Source organism: Lagopus muta, chromosome 3 (assembly GCF_023343835.1).
Source record: "Lagopus muta isolate bLagMut1 chromosome 3, bLagMut1 primary, whole genome shotgun sequence".
Lineage (NCBI taxonomy): Eukaryota > Metazoa > Chordata > Aves > Galliformes > Phasianidae > Lagopus > Lagopus muta.
The window spans coordinates 88,969,469-88,987,286 of NC_064435.1; the positions used below are offsets into that span (position 1 = coordinate 88,969,469).

At 38.9% G+C, this 17,818-nt stretch overlaps 1 long non-coding RNA gene across 1 annotated transcript in view; it reads right to left on the bottom strand.

Moving 5' to 3' along the window:
- The window catches only part of LOC125690999 (uncharacterized), a 47,509-nt gene that overhangs the window by 9,828 nt on the left and 19,863 nt on the right, over positions 1-17,818 (bottom strand). Inside the window, exons 2-3 of the long non-coding RNA XR_007375870.1 lie at positions 14,103-14,327; positions 11,770-12,653 (exon numbers count right to left, since the gene is read on the bottom strand). This is a non-coding gene — a long non-coding RNA (uncharacterized LOC125690999). The remainder of the gene's footprint in view (positions 1-11,769; positions 12,654-14,102; positions 14,328-17,818) is intronic.

Sequence of the window (17,818 nt, forward strand, 5' to 3'; positions counted from 1 at the left end):
TAAGACTGAGTAAATTATTTTCTGGAGTAGTATAATCACTAAAAAAATATCTCAACCAAAACCTCTCTAAACTCCCTCTATCTGTCATTTATTACATGCATCCTTGTCAGAAGTAATATCCATTTATCTGCTCCATTTAGAAAAATGAGACTAATGAGTTTATAATTGTTGTTTACTAAAATACCTTATAAAAAGTAATGAAGGAAAAAGCAATTGTTGCATCAAATAAGTAGGGAAAGCTACCATGGTGATGCATTCCAACAGCTGTCACATTGCCTTAAAAACTTTTGATGTGAATGCCAAAAACATAAACAAGGAAGAAAAAAAAGGAGCAGTTTATCAATTAAAAGATCAAAACCTCCTTCATATTTTCCATTGCAAGTAAATGAGCAAGCTTTATAATAATAACCCATCTGTGGACAAAGTTCTGAGATAAATGGTTCAGCATTGTTCAGTCTTCCACTGATGGAGTCGAAATGGTGTGGGCTTCCAGATTTACAGGATGCAAAAGCATGCAAAGGTAGTTCTCTATCCAACTGGTGAACTAGTATTGCCATCACTAAACCCTACTCTTTCACAGCCAAGTAGGATTTCTGCCACGTGAATCAGTGCTCAGCAGTCATATGTCCCTAATAGAACTCCTCCTTGCCTCTCAGCTTTCAGTTCATAGCATTTCACTCACCACTGATGTCACCTTCTAAGCATTCTGCAAAGATTAACAATTTTTAAATGAATAAACAAACAACTGGAATTGGCATAATATAATGAAGATAAATACTAGTGGACTGTTTTGCCCCAGGCTACAAGCAGTAAATGAACGCATTACAAAGTTATCTTAACACAGATACAAAAAGCACCTCAGCATCCGAGATGGTACCACAGAGGGATGATCCCACAAATCAATCAACGGCTATATGTAAAGGCACATTTACCCTGGATTTGCCATGTTAAGTTTGAACTGTCACTGATCACCTGCAAGTCCTCCTCTGAGCTTTCATCAGACTGCTGTGCTGGCCCACTCATGCTTGCTCCTTATTTACTCCAAGAGTTACCATGACAAGCAAGTGTCTTGTTTTGCTTGTTCTCTGCAAGCCTTCCAATTTATTTCATATATGTCTTGTCTTGATTATCAAGATGATCTACAAAGTTTCTCTCTAACGCATGCAGTCTCATACTCATGGACTGCCAGTGAGCACCTCTGCAAGAAGTAGAGCCCCTTGAGATCACATAAGGAAGAAAACTACATTATAAGTGTAAACTGAGTCACAATTTCACACAAAACACATCTCCAGGGAGAATAAAGTATTTATGAAACTAATTGTTAGGAAGTAAAGAAAACAGATGTATTCGAAAACAGATTACCAGAAAAATTAACTTATAATGAAATAAAAAATAAAAAGGAAAATTTGAACTTTAAGTCCTAATAGATGATGCTAGAGGTATATAGTATAGAGGTAGAGGAGTATAGAATACAGGTATACAGTACTTAAGGAGTAGAAATAAATCTGAAATTGGAATCACACTGAGGCTGGGAGTTATTATTCTATACTGATCCGGTTCATAGACTCTAAGGCTCCCAGCATTAATTCCTATTTGAAACAGAACACTGGCCTAGGCAGACCAGATTTGATCTAAGCAATAGTCCCCCTCAAAAAGGGAGGGGTTGCATAGATTTTTGATCCCAATCTCAGGTTGAATGAATGTGAAAAACAGATGGTGATATGTTTCTGGTTTATTTGGTAAGATGATATTTTTGAAAGACAGGAAATAGTTTATTATTATTTATTTCTTTTTGACAGCTACCAACATTGATGCAGCTTCAATACTAGTATTTCTTGTGAGAACATTTAATTTCTGTGATGTTATTAAAAAATGTTCTGGTTGAAAACTTGCATGTCCCTCCATTAACAACACACCTACACAACAAATTCATAAATGGAACAAAACATCCATTTCTTATGCATAAACCTCTGGGATACTGCTTCATTTGTGTTTTTTTTTTCCCCATTTCAGAAGTTATGTTTTTCATACTGGGGAGAAAAACCTTCCTGATACAACTGTGTAAGTAGGGATTAGGCTGTAAGGATGAAGAGTAATTTGTTTCAGTACGTAACATCTAAAAAGATTTAAAAAAAAAAAAAAAGAAGGAAAAAGTGAATAGGATATCCCTATACAATCTCATGCACATTTGATCAACAATTGTTGTGCAGGAATGCTGTGAGTCTGTCTACAAATAATTCACATAGAAAAACATTCTAAAAATACCTTAATCTGTTTGCAACTTATTTCAATTGCTTTCGTTACGAAGAGTCTGGTTAATGGAACGAGATAAGTGTGCAATTTGGAGGAAAGTATTATCTGAATGGTACTGAAAGTGTCTCAGTAAGTGACTGTTTGACAGAAAGGCAGTAAGGAAGGATTAAGAAAGGGGCCTTACTGTTCCCAGCCCTGCTTTGCCCTTACTACCTGCTCCTACAAAATGTCCTTGCCCACTCTAGGTGAAGGTACTGTAATCTGGAGGAGTTTACACCTTCGAAAATCACAACACAGTCTCTTATCTGAAAATATCTCCCTTTGTCCCTGTGAATTCATCTCCTGTTATAGCAAAAGCAGAAACTATACAGAACCCCCCCCCCCCCCCTTTTTTTTTTTTTTTTGCTCCAAAAACAGTGGGAAGAGTAGGAACTTGGGATTCTATATGCTCCAGGCTTTCATTATCTAAAACTTGGATGATGAACTCCCAACGTTGTTGCTTATAAAGCATTGCCAAGCTCCACTACAATGACAAATTCTGCCATGTTTAGAACTATTAGAAATAATTAATGTTTAGTAGCTATAATTTTAAAAAGCATTATCTGGGGCAGACACAAACCAGATTTAAACCAAAATAAAAACATATGCTAAACCTCACTCACTTCAGTGCCAGACCTTTGGTTAAAACGTTCCATCTGTCTTTTTATTAGACCCTGAGAACGCGAGAAAAAGGTAGAAGATATTAGTTAGCAATTGGAAAAAAAATGTACTATTGCAAGAAACTTGAGAGGGGCAGCTGTTTCTGAAACCCTAAAATTCATTGGAGATATGGGAATTCAACTTTTGTATTTAATCAGTCATACCCATCTTCCCAATAGCAAAACAATAACCCAACTCACCAAGTAGATGCATATCCCTCATGATTTTCCCTAAGCCACGGACATATCTGAATACTTATGCATTTCAGTTACAAACAATGGCATAATACCACGGATCCATGTAGGTGTATTTCTATTGTTCAAGTCTCTTCCTTCACATGTTCAAAACTGCAACATATTTACTCAAAGCGTGGAGTTCAAAATAATTCATCACTGCTTTGCAGGTTTTAAAAATCCTTTAAAAAATCCTCTCTGGAACTTCAATTGATTAAACTCTCAAACTCTTCAAGACAAGTGGAGAAAGCAAAGAAAAAGCTTTGTCAATGGCAGTTTTAATGTGCAGTTGAGAAATTTAAGACGACTCATAAGAAAAACGTATTTCTCAGACATTCACAGAGTTTGCAATAAATAAATTAAATGTCTACTCTAGTACTAGAATCTTGACAAAGGCTAACTTGCACATGGGGAATTACATCTGTCAAAGGGGCTGTTTGTTCACTGCCCAGATGGCAATGGGTGTCTTGCAAAGGCCCTGGTGGTAACGTCTTCAGCTGGATTGGGTTAGATTTCCCAAACTGCTCCTCAACAGATTCCTTGTACCAGCTGGCCCGTGGTGCAAAAAAGACTACACATGATCCATTATGTTAACCGACATACAAAACATCCTCTATCCATCTGAGCTACAAGTAAAAGTCTTCACTTCACAACTGTAGTTTCTACTCATTATTTGCAAACATCTACGCAGTAAGTTTTTGCAGCATAAATCCAGGATCATGTCCAAGGGTGTCACTGGGGCAGTCAGCTTCTCCAGCCAGCCTGTTAATCACCATATCTAAGCAAAAGAGCTGGTTTAAACACAGGAAAAGCTGTGTAGGGTCAATCTTCAGGGCAGCCTGAAATTTCCATGTGGAGACCCTTGCGCCAAATACTTGGTGAAATATTACACTAAACACCACTCAAATGCTTTGCTGTGAGAACGTCTAGGAGTACAGCTGATAGCCAAGTTTCAAATCAATTCACAGTCTCAAACCAGGCATTATCTCATCATGACAGACAAGCAAGGGAGTTCCTGGACCACCCAGGCTGCTAATGACTTAAGCGCGAGAGTTTGAGCACAGGCAGTGACCTGATATCTAGCTTCAATTATAAGGATGCTGTACACTTGAATTTTGTCTTTGTAACTTCAGTCCCATACTCCTCAACAACGAAAAAAAATCCCAGATCTTAATAGCTGTAATTGACAATGTTTATTACAGGGCCTCTCTGAAAAATCTCGGCTTTTCGGAGAATTCTTCCATTATATCAGAGACCATGGAAGGGCTCATCTAGAGATTCAGCATCTCTGTGGCACTGTTTTACAGAAGAGAAAGCAGGACTTGGTGTTGCAAAGTAGAAAATTTACATTTGTAGCTCAACTTGTAGTAGTTAAATTACCTCAAGAAATTCTTTATAGCCAAGTTCCCCTGAAGCAGTACTATACAGGCTATATGCACTGAAAAAGTCAGTATCCTTCCCTAATAAGGGAACTTATTTGCAAATGTGATCTCAAAATGTGTTGCAACATTTTGTCTAAGATAAGGACATCGGTTCTCTAATGGGCTAGATACAAACATCATCTGAGCCAGCAGTAGGCTTTGTGAGTGATATACAAAGGAAAATATGCCTCACATTTTTGAATGGTTGATATTTATAGGAAAAACAGCATATTGCAATTCTTATTTCAGGATTAGAACATTAAGACAGGACCACCTACGTACTCCCCTGACTGCTAACATGACTCAGGACAGACATGTGACAAAGCAAAAGGACTATGTCTGCCCAGTTTGTTTTTTTTCCAACACTAAGTGTACTGAAAAGGCCAAGAGGCAGCTATATTTGTACTTTACTTATCCTGCTATTTCAGTTTCATCTCGGTGAAGGAAATTTATGAAACTCTGGACACTGAAAGCATAGTATAAACATGGTAAGGCACTCAGCCACTGGCATTTTGAATCATTTAAAATGAGTTCTGTCTAAGCTGACAGCCCCCTATTTCAGCTGTGAGAGGCAAGTACATGCATCTCATCTGCACCTGAGTAAAATGAAATGATGATTGTTACTTCACTGATGGTTAACCATACCAATCCTGGAATGATTGAAAAAACCCAGAAAACCCATTAAGCCTTTGGAAATCAGGTGCTTTTTTAGCCACTGCTGACGAGACACTGTTCTGCTAGGGTAACAGAAGTTTAAATTCTTAATGTTTGCCCTAGGCAGTATTTTTAAAACCACAAAGGGTCAGCAAAAGAAAAGCGACGGCACGAAAACCAATAAATAACCTACAATTTGTAGGCCTTTGGGCTGCAAAAAGACTAAGACACTCTATTCTGTCATAAATTAAGAGAATCTTCCCACACTAATTATCACATTTGCTTTTATTCAGCTCTAACTACTGCATCTGTTACAAAAACATCCTCTAGCTGCTGGCTCAAAAATGAATGGTTCTGTGGAAAGACTGAAGTGTCTAATACACTGTGAGAAGGAGAAGCCTAGTAAGACATCCCTTTGACTGGCAGCAGCAAATATAGATACTAAGTAAGGCGCTAGATCTACATTATCTCAGATTCCTTTCATTCTCCACAAACAAGGTTACACAGTAATAAGATTTTCTAGACAGAAATCTACTAGCCAAATGTTTGAACTTGTACATAATGTTTTCCAGAACACCTTGGCAATCAGCATCCCTCCATCCATTCTGCTCCATTTTCTTGAGGTAATACGATTCCTACCCCACAGCCTTTTAGTTTCAGCTTGCAGTCCATCACTTTGACCATCTCCTTGGGTTTGCTCTGCTGACTATTATGAGAGCTGCTAGTATTCCCAGCAAGCAAAATTACTTGATCTCCATATCAACTGAAAGTCCCCATCAATGCACACATTTGAATATTCAAAGATAGTAAACAAGAGACACTGCAAGAGCAATGGAATTAAACAGTCTTCTTGCTCCCATGCAGGACCTGCTTCCACCACTGCTATCTTGTCACTGTTGTGGGGCTTGTGAGTTCTTTTTCTGCTCTACTAATTTCTTCCAACAGTTTTTGTAGTACCATATCCCAAGATATTTCTTCTACGATAACCCATGTTGCCATGAGAAGGGAGTGGGCCGTGATCTTATTCAGGCATGTACATTCACAACTAAGAGACTTTTCTGCAGGATATTTTGAGGTATTCCAGTTAGTTTTCTTTGGGTTCTAAAATTAGAACAAAATATATTATTTTTGAATGATTTCACAGCTTCACACTCACAGTATCTTATCATGTTAGCCAAAGTCCACCCTGTTGTCTCACGGTCAACTCGTTGTCCATCAGGACACCCAGGTCCTTCTCTGCAGAGTTTCTTTCCAGCTGGTCAGCCTCTAACCTGTACTGATGCTTGTGTTTTTTTCTCCCCCAGCTGGAGGACCCTACTCTTGCCTTTGTTGAACCTCATCAGATTCCTCTCCATTCAACTCTTCAGTCTGTCCAGGTCTTGCTGAATGGCAGCACAGCCTTCAGGTGTGTCAGCCACACATCAGCAAACTTGCTGAGGGTGGATGCTCTCTCTTCATCCAGATTGTTGATGAAGATGTTACACAAGAATGGGCCCAGTACTGACCTCTGGGGAGCACCAATAGTTAGAGGGCTCCAAATAAACTCTGTACCACTGATAACAACCCTCAACTCCACCAGTCAGCCAATTCTAAGTTCACCTCACTGTCCATTTATCTATCCCACACTTCCTCTGCTTACCTACAAGGATGCTATGGGGGACAGTGTCAAAAGTCTTGCTGAAGCCAAGCTAGAAAATAAATAACATTGCATAGGAGTGAAAGAGATTTCTGAAGAAGTTATCCCTGTCATTGCAATATAAGTATAGATAACTCCACTGAAGACAATAAAGACCCAGTGAAAGAGAAGCATTAATCAAGGCTTGAATGTCATGCAAAATGGCTTACTTTTTGAGATCTTTGGAGCCATTCCACAGAAGAGATTAAAATCCTCTGTTCTGTTAAAAGGACATGACAGAGTTTCCCATTCAGTCTTAAAGAACTCGAGCCTTTGTTTAAAATCCTGCACAAGGTTCCATTATTGACAATGGTTTGGAGAGAGGAATCAATTAATTACTGGTGATTTTGGCCTCATGTGATTTTTCCATTGTACAGTTAAGTGAAATACATTGTTTCTAGCAATGCAGTAGCTCTCACTAGTAAAACGAAGCATATGAGAAATATCTAAGGAACCAGCTGTCTATCATAACAAATTAAATGAAAATTCCACTCCATTTAGTGCATTCCCACAGGAGTAAAGCATGCAGCAAAGTTTCAAACAAACGGAAAATGCAATAGCAGCCCTTAACTTCATTTTCCTGTATCTGTTCTCAATTTTACAAGGGATATATTTTAAACATCTGCAATAATTACGCCCTAATTCTTTTTAAATTAAACGTCACGGAACATAGTTGAGAAAAAACAGTCTTCAGTACAGAAATTACATATTTTAAAGCAACACATAACAATGATTAAGGAACTGCAGGTACATTTAATGAAAGGTAGTGAGAGACTCAATGGGATGACTTTTTCTCTTTTCCTGAAGCTCTCGTATGTGACTGTCCTTAGAATCACCCTAAAAGATTCCTCCCTTTCTATCACTCCGAGCTTCTCCTGAAAGCACAGACCTTTTGAAGAAATGATGCATTTTTGGGAACACTGACATATCCTAATACTCTCTTTACTTTCTGTTTGACACAGCTTACATATCTTGAAGTACAGATATAGTTCTAAATTAGCCTGTTTAAAGTGTTGCCAAAACCCCTCTAACAGGGATAAATAAACTTAAGTGTATTTTTAAACAAAATATAAACATATGCATGTGTATAAACATAATCAGGCTTCTGGTGCAATACTGGCATCTTTTGGGGGGAAGACCATAATAGTCATCAATTTCTCCTATTCTGTTGACATTCTGGATGCTGAGTTTCTCTTGTCAGAAGTCCTTGAGGAGCCAGATTGATGTGGAGTAGCAAGGCAGTCACTAGTAGCTTAACACAGGGAATACTATCAACATTTTTTCCTCTAACTAATGTTTTCTCTTTGTCGACATAGCCAGTGCAGAAAAACTTAATCCTCCACAAAAGCTTGCTGTGAAGCATCACTGAGCTGCTCTTATTTGACTTCACTTTCTTCCTTCACAGAAGCGAGTAGAGAATGCATTAAAACAATATGAAGAGCTCAATCATTTTGTTCAAGCATCCATATTAAACAATTACAAAATATTTAAGCAGTCAGCAATAAATCAAATAGATAACTTTGTTTTTTATATATACAAGAGGAAATCAGAATCCATGAATCTGTGCAAGTTCAAACGATCAAAAGTGCTGACCAACCTGAAAAATGGACCTTGCAGCGTTCTCAAAAAGTTCATTTCTGAAATGCTTTTTCTGTCCTTTTTTCTTTTTTTCCCTCAGAACTTCAGGCAAGACAAACAGCCATCTGTTATAATCCACTGCACTTCCGCAGTGTACTGGGACTTCAAGTTCTTCTGTACTGGGACTTCAAATTGCCAGAGCCTAGTATCAATCAAACCTGAATTCTCCAGGAATTGTATTACATGATGTAAATCCTACCTTTACTGAAGAAATGGCTAAATTTTTGTTTAAGTAACATTTACATGTGATAAAACAATCACTCAGGTTTATTTCACTTATATGCTATAGTTGAATTTATTTTAAGTAGAGCTGACTCTGGCTCACTTTTTCTGCATTAAATTACATCAGGAAAAAACCATATATTTAATCAGGAATAAGTACAGATTATTTACTACAAAACCTACCTGCAGTGGAGCAATTCTGTTTATTCATCCCCACAACCACTGTGTTTTAATGGGTTTTCTAGATATCCCTTTACTGAAAAGAGACCTTTTTACTCTCAATAACCAGAAAAAAAAATAGGTCTTCCTAGAAACAGCCTAACAAGCATAAGCCTACACAAGTGATAGCATAACTATGAACCAGCGAACAGATACTCTTCCCTAGATTTGTTAAGTCACCCACTTTTTAAGGTTTTGCCAAAGAAATTCCCCTGTATGGATAAATGCTATTCTCAGCACATGGGAATGGGCCCAACGTTGTCTTTTTTTTTTTTTTTGCATTCTATTGGAAACTTTTTAATGAAAATATCATCCTTAAATTTGTTTTGTTTTATGTTGCTAATAATATTGCACATTTCTGTGTTTCCCAGTAAAAGAAAAGCTAGTTCTATTCTTTTTTTTGAAAATTTCAGAGCTATGCTGAAGGCCTAATTTGGTCCTCAACTAGTAGCATTCATAGCATCATAGAATCACAGAGTCATAGAATGGCCTGGGTTGAAAAGGACCACAATGATCACCTAGTTTCAACCCCCTGCTGTGTGCAGGGTCATCAACCAGCAGACCAGGCTGCCCAGAGCCAATTCCAGCCTGGCCTTGAATGCCTCCAGGGATCAGGCATTGGTGATGCTTTTGATATTTTTCCAATTTCAAATCAGTTTTAATTAAAATCAACTTACAGCCCTATGAGGAAAAAAAAAAAATCTTTACAAGTAATCCTTGGCACAAATTCTACTGGGTAAGAGATGATACGTTTTGTGAACTCAATGCATTTAATACATTGCTAAAATTTTTTACTGCAACAAGCAAGATACATCAGAGACGTGGTGACAGAGAACAGAGGAAAACAACTGTTGCTGAAAGCAGATAGACTCAAGGATCAAAAGGATCAAAATAAAGTAGATCTCCACTATGGAGGTGTAGTGGAGCTATGGTATTATCTTGAATAAATTCATTTGGGTTTAGCTTTTAATGTTAACATTGTCAGTGTTTCTTGCATTCTGAGGCTCCTTTATGCTGCGCTGAGGTCTCTCACTTGCAAAACACACCAGAGTGAAGTACCACCCTGCTCCAATTATCACAATGAGCATTTGGAGCCAAGGACCCTCCATACTGATGGCTGCGCCTGAATTGATACCAGTGGAAATCTTCTTGCTTGTCAAAAAGCCAAGGGTATCCTGGACACAGACTACCATCAGCTAGAAAGGACTGACCCAGGTCATCCTGCTTGCCATTACCCCTCACACCCCTCGTGACAGAACCACCTCACTTGCTCCAGTCTAGATGAGCCATAAAATAGTTTAACTCCAAGAGAAGTAAATAAGGGAACAGCAACACAAATGGATCTGATTATAAACCTCACCAAGAAATCATCTTCAGCTCAGGGCACTGACAAATGGGTGTCATCCTCAGCAGGCAGAGCTGTGGCTGAGGGACAATGCCCAGATACATCCTGATACGTGAACTGTAGCACAGCAGCCAAGCAAAACACCACAGAGCAACCTTTCCACCTGGAGGGAGCATGTTTGGTATTGGCTTCTAGTTTAGTCTCTGCTGTGAAGTCTAGCCATGAAAGATCTCATACCAATCTGAGTGAACGTGAGAGGAGGCCTTGATAAAGGACAAAACATCAAATGGAAAAGATAAGTTAGAGTTTGTGCTGCAGGAGCACTTTTTTTTTTTTTTAATTTTAGTAAAAATATTTTCTGTGCTCAGCTGCTGCCATCTTCAGAGAGCAATGCATAATCTCATTCATCCAAGCACATTCACATCAATTCACAGAGCACAATTTTACTCTTACTAGGGAAACAAATCTGACTTATACAAGTTAATGCCTGTCATATACAGACACTATTTCATATCATACTGGTAGCATAGTACGACATGGACTGGAACACTAAATCATACATCACCTATAGGCCTGAGAGAGCCCCATCATCCATGCAAAAACAAAGCTGCCTCTCCAGGCCTACAACAGCAGGGTTATCATTACAACCTGCTGGTTATAAGTATAAATGTGAAAGCCACAATGCCACTGAAGAAGCCACCGTGCAAATGTAGCAGGCATGATGGGGATGTTAAACCCATAGAAAACAGAAAGATACAAGCCCACGTGCCACAACTGACACAGGTCAACACAACAGTAAAGCAGGAGAGAAAATGTGATTTTCTGCATATCTTTGTGTAATAAAACAGGTGATGCACGACTGATGTGGATCCTGATAATCACATAAAGCACAGCTGCAGCTCTCTGGGAATATTTGGGATGATTTGCACCCCTACTAAAGAGGGCACCGATGCAAAGCCAGACAGAGTACTTTGGAGAAAGAGAGAGGAAGGACAATCCTTGTCACCTTTCCTCTGACTCAGCAGCCACCAAATCATAAATAAATGAAGTAATAATGAAGCACATCCAGGCATACAGCCATAAATCCACAGGGATAGCACAATACGTTTTTATTTTTTTGTTTCCTCACTGTTAAACAGATTAAGTTGTGTCCAAACAAATTTTACTTTCATCGATACTCATGGCTGGAAGTTTATGTCAAGTAATCACTACGCATTACTAAAATTAACAACATAGCCAGTTATGCTCCCTGGCTTTACAAATCCTCTATGCACGCAATTTCTTGTACATACTTCACCACTAGATAATCAATGAGTATTAATATGTTATAATTATGAAATAAACAAGAGAGTTTGACAAAGCAGACTACGATAACAACAACAACAAAAAAAGGATAAATAGAAGGCTTACCCCTATCCTGGGCTCACTTACAAAACTCCAGCCAAGCAGATCTTCAGAAGAGATCCTTCCCTACTGGTAGCCAGCTCTTAAATAGGTGTAGGAGCAGCACAGCTGAATTGCCTTCACCTGTGCTCCTGTGGCTGACTCAGTGCTCGCCTCAGGTGATCAATCAGAGGTTCAGGCCGTGCCTCAGCAGTTCCCATACAACCACCATCACCATGACAAAGCTCCAAAGATTCGTACTTGGATACATGAGAAAGCATCTCACCACAAAAGGAGGAAACTTCCCTGAGTCCTCTGCTCTGGAGACCAGGCAGCAAGTACTTCAGGTTCCTCATTTTACCCTCACATAACAACAAAGATGGGATGAACACCTTTCTTAGGGCTTTTCTTCCCCATCATAACATTCTGAAAATATAAAGTTTCCCTCATGTTTCAAGGGAAAGTCTCAAGTGTATTTTTAACAGACCGTTAGAAAGGCTGACTTGTGCAATGGCACGTTCACGATGAATCTTGAGAAAAATTAAGTATCATTATAAAATTATTACTTTTTTGGTTTGAAAATCTTGGACAAAGTATTTTTGAATGCTTTCTAAAGACAGAAAGGGCTGAGACCCTCATCTGAATATCACTGTTATTCTAGTATTCAAATTCAGACCAATCTCAGAACTTTTACTGTGGATCGCTGGAGGGTCTGATTTAATTCTGCACTATGTTCTTGAGGCCTGCAAGGCTGTCGAGTCCAGACTTCCTTCACACAAGGGGAAAGGCACACTTGTACAGTACAGAGGAAATGTCAGTTCCTGTGATCTTCCATCCTTCTATTCCCGTTCTCCAGATATTTATCTTTTTCTTCCACTGAGTTAAATCAACTGCTAATCAGAGGTAATTTCCTGTGGAACATAATGTTAGAAGGACATCAATTCATGCAAAGCCTGAAATACCAATCCAAGATGATCACTAGCAATTAAACAGGTTCAAGAGGGGTGCTAGAAAATCTACCAACACAAGTATACATAATGTCTGATTCTGTAAGATAAATACACATACCAGCTATAACAACAGGATGGGCATTACCACATCTAAATATAATCAGTGCTCCTCTAATCAGCATCCCTACATGCTACACATAAGAAGTCTTGCCTCATGCCTCATGTGATGAACTTATACAATGAAACTGGAAATTTAATTACACTTGCTTGTAACTGTGACCACAGAACTTAATTATAGCTATTATCAGCCAAAATAATTGGACAGCTGTTTTAAAAATTAGACTTCTTACTCGACATGAGATATTCTAATAGGAAAGGATTCAGAAACTTAGCCATTAGCCTGAATAGAGAAGAGGAAGACAAGGAGAGGTAGAGTCTGCTTAGAACATCAAGGGAACACGTCAGAAACATATACTGAAAGGGGAGTGAAAACATCAGATTTTATACTAAAGGAAGCCTTTATCAGCTGCTTTATTTTGCCTGAAGGAATAAACTTTAAGGGAACATGAATTTGGCTGGGGTCAGCGTGAGATAGACTGGTGACAAAAGCAACAATCAAAGAAAACATGGGAGAAAAAAAAAACGAGAGAGATAAGAGGAAAAGGCTACTGCTACTCTTCTTGCCTTTCAGTCAGTTCCAATTCACCATCTCCACCTCACAAAATATGTTAGAATTCCTAGCAAAGCACAGAAATCAGCTGTGCAAGCAGCAGAAGCAAGGTAACAGCAAAACAGACAGTAATGGCAGTAACAGAAACAGGACAAGAGCCCCCAGGGCAGCAGCAGTGGCTTTAGCTACTGCTTACCAGCTTACTGGTAACTGTCCTTACCAGCCATAAAGCAGTAGGAGGAAAAAAAAAATTAAAAAAAAAAAAAAAAAAAGGAAGAAAACAGCTTTTTCTTCTTGGCAGCTGAATTCTTAATTCACCACCTACTGCCCAATTCAAATAGCAGCATGCAGCATCCATGGATGCATCGCAAGAGACAGGTGAGGTGCCCGTGGAGTCTCTGGCATCAAGAGCCTCTGCTTAGCAAAAGCAAGCAATAAACCCTGCAGTGCTTCCCCACGGTTTTGAATCAGTAGCTGATGATTTTTTACATGCCATTTCTGACTCAATTAAAACAGCAGATTGCAGCATTGCTGGTGTTCCAGGCACAGTGACAGCACTTTGGTAGGAGAACAGGGAAGGGAAAGAGCAGATGTGCTTTTGGCAGCTCATTGTCCTCCTCTTGGCCTTCTGCTGCCTGCATTACAGGAAGGGCAGGGATAGCAGTAGCCCAGCATTGACTGGGAAAAATCATAGGCATGCCAGAGTTCAGAAGGAAGACAGGATCTGATCTGTCTCTTACCTGCCTTTTCAACCCAGAGGACTTCTCAATCTACATTTAATGGTTCATCGCAGTAAAATCAGCAACTATTTTAGGCATCACTGTAAAGCAGTGACTGGTGCAGGTCCCAAGCTGGAAATATCCATAATAAAAGTGAAGATCACCAGGCCCTCGGTGCAGAATGCCAAAGCAGGAAACTGTGAGGGGATCTCTGGCTGGTGCTGCTGCTGCTGCCAGCAAAAGTGTCTGTGGGAGAAAAGTGATAGGAAATAGAATAGATACAGTGCATTGTGTCATATTTTCTTAAGGCAGACACTGTACAGTAAGGAAAAATGAACAGCTGGAGAATGAAGCCTGAAATATATGATAACCCCAACAATTAATGCATTCATTGTTGAAATGCCAGATGAAAAACAACAGCAGAGCCATCTGAACACTGACTTATCATTTTGAGATATTCACGTGTGCCACTTCCATATCAAAGTGCTCTTAAGGAAGATAGGAGGAGCAAAGTATCTGTAAAATGTCTTTATCACTTGACAGCCATGTCTGTTTCTGATTATTTCCAACACACAATTAATTTATTGACACAATACACGTAGTATACATGTAAGTAAGAATTAGTAACGTTTTCCATCTGTGCACACTTGCACTCAATATCCATTCAGTGTGTTCAAATGCATGCATATTTTCTGGACAAGAATGGGTTTACAGTTGAGAATTCCCTAGAAGTTCACTTTACGACACACTGTAGGTAATAGAATTTTTACATTACGAAGCACTTTCCCTCCATTAACAGTGTGTAATATTGTAATGAACAGTCAGTAGAACAATGCCTTTACTAGCTTTCATTTAGTAAAAAATAAGATGAAGGTAAGCACACTTTACCAGTAAACTTGGTGAGCAAGCAACTTCAGATTTTTTCATTATTTTATTAAAAAAAATATTGGAGGAGTAGATAGGAAAGCATACAGAATGCATAATACTCCCATTCCCTACAAGGAGCAACTGAAGAAACTGGGGCTGTTTAGTCTGGGGAAGAGAAGGCTGAGGGGAGACCTCATTGCTCTCTTCAAATATATGAAAGGTGCTTACAGCAGAGCAGGGCTGGTCTCTTCTCACTGGTGACAGGATGAGGGGAAATGGCCTCAAGTTGTGCCAAGGTGAGATTAGGTTGGATATCAGGAAACACTTCTTACAGCAAGGGTTGTTAAGCACTGCAATAGGCTGCCCAGGGAGGTGGTTGAGTCACCATCCCTGGATGTGCTTAAAAACCATTTGGTTGTGGTGCTCAGGGACCTGATTTAGCAGATGGTTGTTAGAGTGAGGATAGGATGGTTAGGTTGTGGTTGGACTCGATGATCTTGAATGTCTTTTCCAACCTGAGCAATTCTATGATTCTATGATTCTAATAAGCGACCATGTATCTTGACTCTACCTATGCATAAGGAGATTCTTATTTTTAATTTAGCCTAATCTACCTTAAATTAGCTCACTAAAAGATTCAATGAGCATCAGGACTGCTGCAGAAAGGACGACAGTTAATTTCTTCTTGGAAAAACTGAGTCTTCCTTTTCAGCATCAACAAGCTGCTGTACAGTGTTCGACCTGAAGCAGAACAGTAATAAGGTATAACAAAAACAAACAAACAAAACAAATACCACTAATCATGATTCATCAACAGTGCTGGCACACTGCACATGTGGTTCTGCACAGCAGCATGTGATTTGGCCAAGAGCAGATATTTCTTCTGAGGAGTCAGAGGAGTGGCAGCAAATGTGGGAGAATACATTTCTGGTGTGAAAGAGGAGGAAAAGCCTAGTGAGACTCTTTCCAGTGACAGTCATGAGCTCGTGCTAGCATGGACTTCTACTTGGGTATAGCTTCTTGGAGAAAAACAGGTCATCACAATCAGTACTGTGAACACAAGTGCCAGAAGGAAAGAAATAAGTGCAAGTCTCACCCAAAATTTTATAGAATAAGTGGAGGTACTTCTCTAGCTTGAATGCTTTCCTGTGCAACCCACTGCAGGGAACCTGCATTTAGGGTGTTGGACTAAGCGATCTTAAGAGGTTCCTCTCAACCCTGACAATTCCATCCTATATGCTTCTGTGATTACTATGGAAAACACTTTGCTTAAGATAATAGAATAGTGAAAAGCTTCACCAGGAGCTGAAGGTCTCTGAAATTACAAAGGACAGCAAAAACAGCTTGTGAATAGTGTTGTACCCTAAAGCAGTAAGAAAACAAAACAAACAAAAAAACACTACAAAACAGATAACTTCGTTCCAAATAATAGCTGGTGCACAAGAGATTGATCTTCTTTTCTTTTCCTTAACATTTTTTTTTTAAAAACACAGACAAAAGGCAAAGCAATGCAATGAAATTACAGTAATTAGAGTGCTACATGCTACCTGAAAACAAATCATTTTCAAGGAGACACAAGGAAAATAAGAACAAAACAGACAGACTTAGAAAAAGGCAACTCAGAACTGCTATCCATCAAAACCTGGGCATGATTAGAAAAGTAAAACAAGCTTATACAATACCTAGTGCAAGAAAGGAAGAGGAAGGTTAAGCCTGTGGGTCTCATCCTTCTATCACTTTGTGATTTTATGTTGCCTCAGTTATTTTGCATGGAGTAGCTAATGTAGGAAATGCTAAGTCACAGCCTGAAACAATGATTGAGCACCTGGTGGGAAGGCAGGGCCAACCCAGGGGAGCTCTGAAGCAGGAGGTTTAGGCACCAAAATTTGGAAACTGAGTCTGTGAGGAATGGTGCTTAAAAGGAGGTCTCTTATATTCAAATTAATGAAGAGGTGTATCTCTGCATGGAAGTTTAGGTGAAACAGTGTTCCATGTCCAAATACACCCAAGCACAGCTTCTCCCTAATGCCAAGATTAGCTGAGTAAGGAAGAGACATAGGGAAAGAATAGAAGGAACAATTGCAGAATAAAAGTAAAATACAAGGAAAGGTGTAGTTTAAAGAAAGGAAAGTAACAAGAAGTTCAGTGAGAAAAAAATGTCTATCTTGGATTTAGGCACCAGTACAATCAGTTGGTTTTTCAGCTTCGGCTTCTGCAGTAGTTGAGTCTCCAGTAAATAATGAACAATTGAAAGTTTAGATCCCACCCTCACCATGCATTTCCTCTGATCTGATAAAATTTCATCACAGAAGCTTGTGTGTCATACCTGCTTGTTGGGTTCTAGTCGTAATACATGAAGGTAAAAGCTTTATGAAAATAAAGATGCAGAAGGGAGCCATAAAAGTTTGTCAAACATTACAAAGTCAGAAACATTTTTTAAAGCACACAGGTATTGCAACTTCTACTGTTCCATTTTTATATGTACTTATGTAAAAATTGTTAATATTTATGCAAAGGTATAATTGTTGCTGCCCTTTTATGGGCAGAGAAATCAAAGCTATTACTACTCTAAATGGATTAAGTGTAATTCTATACTGTATTGTAAGTACTTCTATAGATCCATCACCAGTTTTAATTAACCTCAGACATAAGTCAATGGTGTGTCTGAAGAATGTGTTCTTTGCCTGTTAATCATTTGCAGTCTGGAAACACTGTGCACAAAGTACAGCTAGGAAAGTCAAGCAAACTATAATACTTATTAATGACAGTATTAAAAAGATAAAAAATTATGTGGAAGTGAATAGCTTACACTGAAGCTACCTAGCTCAGCTCCCAGATCTCATTTTAATTTTCTGAGACTGAAAAGAGAG